The sequence below is a fragment of the Grammomys surdaster genome, unplaced genomic scaffold (assembly GCF_004785775.1).
Source record: "Grammomys surdaster isolate TR1022 unplaced genomic scaffold, NIH_TR_1.0 126187, whole genome shotgun sequence".
NCBI classification, from domain to species: Eukaryota; Metazoa; Chordata; class Mammalia; order Rodentia; family Muridae; genus Grammomys; species Grammomys surdaster.
In genome coordinates, this window is record NW_021620993.1 from 2,834,418 (window position 1) to 2,843,281 (window position 8,864).

General features: G+C 48.2%; 1 protein-coding gene across 8 annotated transcripts in view; it reads right to left on the reverse strand.

The window, feature by feature from the left end:
* Positions 1-7,674, reverse strand: part of Jakmip1 (janus kinase and microtubule interacting protein 1) — a 96,526-nt gene extending 88,852 nt beyond the window's left edge. For 4 of the 8 annotated variants that reach the window (XM_028758183.1, XM_028758181.1, XM_028758182.1 and 1 more), the window contains exon 1: positions 2,780-2,821. The gene's annotated coding sequence lies outside the window, so the exon portion shown is untranslated. Of the gene's footprint in view, positions 1-2,779; positions 2,822-3,000; positions 3,090-5,431; positions 5,451-6,332; positions 6,371-7,655 lie in introns of those variants that run through there. The other 4 variants (XM_028758180.1, XM_028758178.1, XM_028758179.1 and 1 more) reach the window with 4 other exon arrangements.
* Between the last annotated feature and the right edge of the window lie 1,190 nt (positions 7,675-8,864).

Sequence of the window (8,864 nt, forward strand, 5' to 3'; positions counted from 1 at the left end):
AGGGACAGGGACAGGGACAGGGAGAGGGAGAGGGAGAGGGAGAGGGAGAGGGAGAGGGAGAGGGACAGGGACAGGGACAGGGACAGGGACAGGGAGAGGGAGAGGGAGAGGGAGAGGGAGAGGGAGAGGGAGAGGGAGAGGGAGAGGGAGAGGGAAGAGGCAGTTCGGTGAGAGAAGGGGATGAGAGTGTAAAGGAAGAACAAGGTCCAGTACATTTTATAGATGCGTGTGTGAAATTATAAAAGAATAGCAGGCCCATACACAAACCCACACAGCAACAGCCATCTGATTTTTTTAGAAAAGATGAAAAAAAAAAACAAACCGGAGAAGAGACAGCATCTTTAACAGACGGTACTGGAAAAATTTAATGTCCACTTGCAGAAAAATTACACTGGATCCCTATCTCTCTGACCTTGTACAAAAATCAGCCCCAAATAGATCAGAGGCTTTACGATGAAACCTGAAACACTGAAAGGGATAGAGGGGAAAATCAGAGAATATACTTCAAGATTCGACATTAGCGGGCTGGAGAGATGGCTCAGTGGTTAAGAGCACTGACTGCTCTTCCAGAAGAAATGGGCTCAGTGTCAAGCACCCCGTAGGGGCTCACAACCATCTGTAACCCCAGTTCCAGGGGATCCAATGTCCCCTTCTAGTCTCCTGGAGCACACAAGTGGGGCACAGACACTGCAGGCAAACATCCATATATATAAACTATTTTTTATTAGGAAAAGATTAGACATAGGTAAGGACCTTCTGAATGGGATTCCAGTTGTCAGGAAATGAGGCCAACAACTAACTAACAGGATCTCGTGAAATTCAGAAGCTGCAATTCAGAAGAAACAACCTAGTAGGAGACACCCAACAAAACGGGAGAAAAATGTCTGCCAGCTAAACATCTGACAAAGGATTGATATCTAGAATATACAAAGAACTCCAAACTAAACAGAAACTAAACAACTCAATCAATAACAGGCTGATGAAGTGAACAGATGGTTCTCAGAAGGTGTACAAAGAGCCAATAAAACAAACCAAACAAAACCAAAACAAACAGAAAACTTTTCACCCTCACCAACCACCAAAGAAACGCACTTCCAAACTCCACTGAAATTCCATCCTACCCCAGTGAGAATGTCAGTCATTGAGAAAACACACACACAAACTCTCTCTCACACACACAGGCACGCACGCACGCATGCACACACATACACACACGCATGCACGCACGCCCACACACACACACAAGATGGAGAACGGAGCTGGGTACTGGCATACCTGGGAACCTGAGTCGGGATACTTAGCGATCATATAAAAAGCTTGGCATGACAGCATACACCCCTTAACCTCAGTGCTGTGGGAAGTAGAGAGTAGAGGCAGGAGGATAGCTAGGGTTAGCTGGCTGCCAGCCTAGCTCTAGGTTCAGTGAGTGATAGAACAGGACACTAGATGTCCTCCTCTCTCCTACACACACACACACACACACAGACACACACACACACACACTTGCAAAACAACAAATACTGTCAAAATTAAATCCTTAAATCCTTACACATAGCTGGTGAGAAAGTAAACTAGTCCATGGTAGAAATCAACTCCTCAAAAAACTCAAACTATTTTTACCATGTAATCCATACACCACTCCTGGTATTTATTCAAAGAAACCCCTCAGCCAGCCACAGAGATCCTTACACACTCATGTCCACTGTAGCACTTCACAACAGCCTGAGTGTCCACCAACACAGAAGCGGGTTTTAAAATGTGCCTATCTACACAAACATGGAATTTCTTTCAGCCACAGAGAGCAAAGTTATGTCATTTTCAGGGAAATGGGTGCACGTGGACATGTTCACATTCAGCGAATTAAACAGATCTCAGAGCGACAAGCTATCTTTCTTATTTGTTATCTTTCTCATTTTAGTTCATAGACTTTGCATGGTACCTAAAGTCGCAGATGTATACAGGACATCAAAGTAGAACCGAAACTGCCTAGAGACAAAAAAGACTAGCAAGAGGAAGAAGAAAAGGGAGAGCGGAGGACATTCTGAACATACCTGAACATACCGTATCTACTTGTATGAAAGTGTCTTTATTGGACACCGCACCATGTCCATTGAATACACAATGAAATCATTTTCAAGTACATATTCAACAACAACAACAAAATGTGCCACCTCTCTAAGTGTGAGCCTTCTTCACAGAGCCTCAGAGAGCATCAAACGGAAACAAAGCATAGAGAACCCATGTCGATGTGGGCTGTTTTACTTCCTTGCAATATTATGATTAATTCTATCATTCTGAACCTTCACAGTGTGCTATGGCTTGAAGGTAAGATACACACACAGGCACACGCACAGGTTTGCCAGCTGGTGGTGCCATTTTGGGAGGTTGTGACCTAGCCAGAGGAAGTGGGTCATTGGAGCATGGGCTAGAGAGTTACAACTCTGCCCTCCCTCCAAGAGTCTCAGCTTCCTGAAGGCCCTAGGGTATAAGCAGTTACTTCACACTCTTACCACAGAGCAGCACCTCCGTGCCTTCCCCGGCATGACAGTCAGCAGCCTTTTCAACCAGGGGCCAGCATGAACCCATCCTCCCTTGAGACGTTCCCCTGAGGTCTGCAGTCCCAGCATTGAGAAGTAGCTGACACTGTGTGCAACAATGCCTAGAAGCCTAGATGATCAGGAGCCCCAGGCACTCTGTTCATCCAGATGAGCCATGCACTGGAGTGGGGAGGATGGAAAGGGAGAAGAATGGGGGGGATCGATCCCAGCGAAGGACTCACCCAGCAAGGTCAGCCTTGGACGAGCGGTCTCCTGTGTGCCCTGGCAGGTGAACACTGCCCCAGCACACCTCCCTGAGCACACATGCAGCCAGCTACCAGGGTGTGACTCTCTGACACACCTGCAGAAGACTGCCCTCAGCACAAACTTCCCCCCACTTAAAGGAACAGGTGTTCAGGAATGCCTTGAGGTTTAAAGGCTACCAAAGTCACACAATGCTCACCTCTGGTCTCTCAAGACCACCCTCTGGAACAGATGTGGCCTCTGGGAAGCAGATGTGCCCCCACTTCCAGCAGGGCAGAGACACATGGTAGTGTGTCACAAAGTTTGCAGACTGACCACAGAGTCAGTTTTAGAGAGCCTTAGCAAAATGGAGACAGGCATCCTTGAAGGGAGGAACTTCCTGCACATGTACCTCAGCAAAAATCTAAGAGTACACCCCCAAATAAGAAGTATCACAAAAGACTCTTCACAGCTAAGGCCACTTCTATGGGGGCCTCTTTCCAGTAACAGCCAGTCCTAACACAGCTAATCTGCAGCCAAGATCCTCTCCCAGAAACACCCGGGGCACAGCTCACTGCCTATGGCCCACCTCGAGGGCCAATGAGTTTATTTTTAAAATAACCTGCATGGACTTCTCTCCTGCTTTGAATAGTTTCCCCAGCTGTTGCCTACATCAGAAGACCCACAACTTAGCTCACAATCCTCTGCAGAGTCCAGGTTACACTCAGGTTCTTAGGAGCACACCTCTTCCTGCTACCGATTTAAATGGACATTTTTAAGTCATGGAGATATACAAGGTGCACTGTGCCCCTGAGTGTCAACAGAGTGACAACAGGTCACTACAAGGTTTGAACTTGATCGCAAGCTCAAAATGGAGCCACCCCGAGGTGTATGCCTGGAAAGAAAAATCCCTCACACTTCAGAGCTCTGCCTCCAGGACCAACATGGAGTTTGGCCTGGAGGTGAGCTACTGGCAGGGATGGAGGACAGAGAAAAAGCTGTGTCTTTGGTACAGTATGATGCTATCTAAGATATGGTACAGATATGAATAAAAAAGACCAGACCTACAGCCCAGGCAGAGAATTCATGAAGCAGGAAAATGAAACAGAGAATTTCTAAAGCGTTATCATTGATTTAGCATCTTCATCTGGTTTTCAGCCTGTGTCCTCCCATGGATCACTTCTTGTCAGGGTGAGGAAGCAGAGCTGTGTCCCATCACCTGGAGTCACTCAGCATGGGGCAGCAAAGCCAGAATGTACCAGCTCTGACAAAGGAGAAACTGAGGCTCATGGCAGGGAGGTGACCCCTGAAGGATCCAGGAACCCAGCATGTAAGCACAAGGCTCCCAAACAGCAGGGCCCCTTATCTGGTGTCCGCAGTGGGTGATACTGGACACAGTAAAGATGGCTACTGAGGCCAGAAAGAAATGGTCCCTATTGTAAAGTAACCAGTGGAACACAGGCCTGTTGTCATGAAGACTGGCCCTGCCTGAGAAGCATTCACTCTGTCAGCACTGTGAAACCACACAGGAACCTTGGCTGGGAAAGAAATGATAGACAGATATCAATCAAGGCTACCTAGCAGAAAAGTATTTAGGAAACACTGAAATTAATCAACAGGTCCCAGGGTTGGGACTTTAAGAAAGGCCATCTGGTCCACCCCCACACGCTGGCATTTCATCTAGGCTCTGCCCTATAGTTACCTAGCAACAGCCAGTTGTGCCAACTCACTATAAAAGGGACTGCTTGTCCCTCCTCCCTCCTTGCTATCTTGCTCTCTTCTCCTCTTGCCCCTTGCCCTCTTCCCCACTCTCTTGCCACATGTTCATGGCCAGCCTCTGCTCCTCTCTTCTTTTTTCATCTCTCTCTCTCTCTCTCTCTCTCTCTCTCTCTCTCTCTCTCTCCCTCTCCCTCTCCCTCTCCCTCTCCCTCTCCCTCTCCCTCCCTCCCTCCCTTCCTCCTTTCTCTCTCTCTCTCTCTCTCTCTCTCTCTCTCTCTCTCTCTCTTTCTTTCTCTGTCTCTACTCCTCTACTCCCCTCCCATGTCCTAAATAAACTCTATTCTACACTATATCGTCGGTATAGCTGGTACCTCGGGGGGGGGGGGGGGGGGGAGAAGGGCTGCCCAAGCATGGGCCCAAAGAGGCCCCCCTTTTCCCCACACCATATCACACCTCCCCCAAACATATCCCTGGCCTCTTTCTTTTTATGAAACACAACACTCACCACATAGATGGACATCAAGTCAATGGGACTATATCTAACTCCTAAATACACTTGGAGGCAGGATTTGAGCATATGCCCTTCCACCCTCTCATCCTCACCCCTGTACTCTTTCTACCAACATCTCACTCATACTTGTCTAGTCATGGCTGCCCCAGGAAGCTAACATGGACCTTGAGGCCCTGAAACCCCCGGTCTTCCATGGGTGCAGAATGAAAGAAAAAGAGCCAAGAACTCATTCCAGACCTTGGGCCAAGTTCCAGCTCTAGCCCTTACTGTCCTATGGCCTTTATCGAGGATGTCACCTCAGAGTCCTGGCACTGTTGTATGGGTGAAGGTATCAGCCCTAAGCAAAGCCACCTCCGCAGGACAGAGTGACCCAAAGAACACTCATCCCCATACCAGCGACCCCTCCAGAGCCACTACCTACATCAGGGCCAGGTCCTCTTGGCCACCAGGGTGCCCGGCTCCACCTGCCTTGGCGCCCTTCTCGCTGCACCTCGCCGTCCATCTGCCTCCTACAACTTGCCAAGCCACTCAACCTCAGAATCAATTTTAAATAGAAAAAGAAGTCAATGAATTCTAACAGTCCTAACATTAATTCTACTTCCGGTATATACAGCTTGACTTCCGGTCTGGCTTTTGAAGTCAGAAGGAAGTCTCACTCTGAAGCTTGCCTCTCCCCCGGACACGCCCCTTTCCACCCTTTCCATGCTCTCTGTCCCCGCCCTTCCAGAAAAGAAAAAAAGAAGAAAAAATCCCCGGGGGGGGGGGGCTAATCATTTGGCACATACCCACACTGAATAAATAAATAAACGTAAAAAAAAGCCCATCCTTATAGTTTTGTAGTGTCTCTGTCTCTCCGTGTGTCTTTTTAGTTGGAAGATCAGGCTACCTTACCTATAAAAAAGCAGCTTTTCCTATCATAGTTACAAATGGTAGCTCACAGCTGTCTTCACCACCTCCAGGGCTGGGCTGGGGCCACTGAAATCATGCACTGGTTATCAATTCTCTCTCCAGGACAGAGACTCTGCCCCTCAAAGCACACAAATAACCAACAGCCAGGAAGCCCTGGAGGTGCAAGATTTAAGAAGGGCAAGTTCACCTCAGCACAGCCTGTTCTCAGGAAACAATAGAATCAGCAGGGTGTTCTAAAAGGAGCTTCTCAAACCTTTTTTACCCTTTGTCATGAAATAGAATCTTATCCTGCTCTTCCCTGGGCACCCCCTGGTCTACCAGCCACTTTCCTCAGATCGGTCTGAAAGCTTTGAGTGCAGAAAGAGAAGCAATGCTCTCTCTCACTCCAGAGGCCCAGACTCATTAGCTCTCACCTTTCAGTGTCTGGTACAACCCAGTATCTTGCTTCCTCTGGGCCTGGTGCTTGAGAGGCTGAGGAGGAAGCTCCAGCACCTGCTAGCACTCAGTAAATACCACAGCCCAGCAGCAGATGGGGGCCAGGAAACAGGAAGACTGAACCCCAGCAGGAGACCAGGCTGATCCTCTGAGACCTGCGTCTTCCACCTTCCTGAAACCCCCAATAGGTACTACAGGCTGGACAGAGCAGCAGACACACACACACACACACATACCAAGAGAACTGGACTCTCACTTCCCAACCACATCAACTCCAAAAGGAGACCTGTCCATTGTGCCAGAGAGCATGAGAGGATAGAGCTCAAGATGGCTCCAAGTCAGGCCATGCATCTCAAGTCAGCAGTGACATCTCAAGGTATCACTGCTGCTTCCAGATTCAGGAACAGTGTTAAAACAAGTGGGTGGCAGGCAGTGTAAGCGAGCACCCCTCATCACAGCCCATCCTTCTACCAGGCCCCCTGGTCGAACAAGAAACCGTATCCTCGGCATTGGACTGATAAGAAACTTGCTGCAGACTGAAAGCATTAAGTCTGGAAGGAAACCCCAGGCACTTCCCAGCTGCAGAAAAAGCTACCTGTTTTATTCCCTACTCCTCAGAGCAGCACAGTGCAGGCATGCTCATGGAAGATGCCAAGAACACACTCAGAGATGAGCAACCAGGCTCCTTCCTGCACACCCAGCTAGAGCCTCCAAGAACAAAACACCACGCTGACAAAACCAAACACCACTGAGGCATTCAGATAAAATAGAAATCCCAGAATGTTTGACACTGTGATCCCAGTATAATCGGACTTTTCAATTTTCCACTACAAATACAATTTCTAATTAAAACAACAAAATCTCTGAATTTTTTAAGACATTCAGAAACGCATTCAGAGACCAGATCTGATTGTCACCAGAGCTGTTTATTGGCTCAGGAGAGTGCAGGGTGCTTCCCTCTCAATGCTCTGCATGTGAACTCCTCATACATGAAGTCCTTCAGCTTCTCATATATGATCTTACCAAGGGCTGAGAAGGAGATATGGAGGTAGAAATCGGTGATACATATTCTGCAAGAATAGATAAGTGCCAGAATCTGTATCCTCCTCTCTTTAGACAGAATCCAGTAAAATGAAGAAATATATGCCAGCTGATAACAGCTACCACTGATGCAGCTCCTGGTGAGTGCCAGAAACTGTTGTAAAGCTTTTAGACAACTGCTGCTCTGACGCCCATGAGATGGCTCTGCCCACACCAGGACTGCCCTCCCCTCCTGAGGGCTCAGTAGACACACCACTTACCCATAAGGCCTGGAGTTCAATTCTCAAGAACCCACATAAAGGAGTAGGCATGAGGGCCCTCCTGCAATCCCAGCACAGGAGAGGCAAAGACAGGGGCTGCTCCAGAGCAAGCTGGATACTCAGACTAGTTGACATGGCAAGCTCTGGGTTCAGTAAGAGACCTTTTGTCAATATATAAGGTGGAGAATGATCAAATAAGGCAAATGATGTCATCCTGGGGGGCTTCACAGGTACACAGACATATATACACATGCACACACATGTGAACACACATACATGATTCAAAAAAAAAAACTAAAGAGATCAAAGAAATAACCACCTGCTAGTAACACAACAGGAAGGGTGAATTCCTCAGACAATATATTTAGTAAGTGGTACAGCCAAAGGGTATGGCTCTATTGTCTTTTGTCCTAACCTGTTCAGGGGTGTGACCATTTATTATGCTAGGCCCTGAGGCTAGAACCAGAAGGTTGCCCATCAGGTCCATCAGAGGAAAGGTCAAGCTAACTCCATTCAAAAAGTCCCAGCCATCCAGCCATTCTGAGGGTGAGAGGCTGCCCCTTCTGAGATGGAATAAAACCTTGGGGTTAACTGACACATTATTTTAGTGCTCTGAACTTCTTGGAGCAAGACCTATTACTTCCCTTATTTTGTAGGGAAGAATTCAGCCTCAGATGGACTGTAAGAATTTGCTAATATCCCCACCAGAATGCAAAGCCTACCTCTGGGAAGGTTGCCTGCAGCACCCAAGAATCCCTTTATAATGAGACAGGACCCTTAAAAGGTCTCCCCAGAGGGCTTAGGCCTCCTGTTGTTTCTGTACCAACTCTGCTGAAATGAGGCAAGAGGCCAAGAGTAAGCACACACACCCCAGAACTTGTTGGTGAGGGCCACCCCTGAGAATGGGCAAGAACCGTTGGTGAGGGCCAAGAAAAGAATAACTTCTTTCTGTGGTTTCCACATCCTTTCCACGCTCAGTGTGGCTTGACATACATAGAGCGCTCTCCTCAAAGTGCACCTGCTGTGTGCACAGATTGTCTAAGAGCCATGCCGGAGGACCCAGAGGGAGGGGACACAGAGTTCACGGGATGTCATGGTTTCTCTCTAGAAGCTCCAGGAAGTGTGGTTGAGGGGGATGGGATGGGGAGGGAGGGACTTGGAGGTCGGAGAGTGGAGTGCTTAGCCCACTAGGGGGGAGGGGGCTTGTTT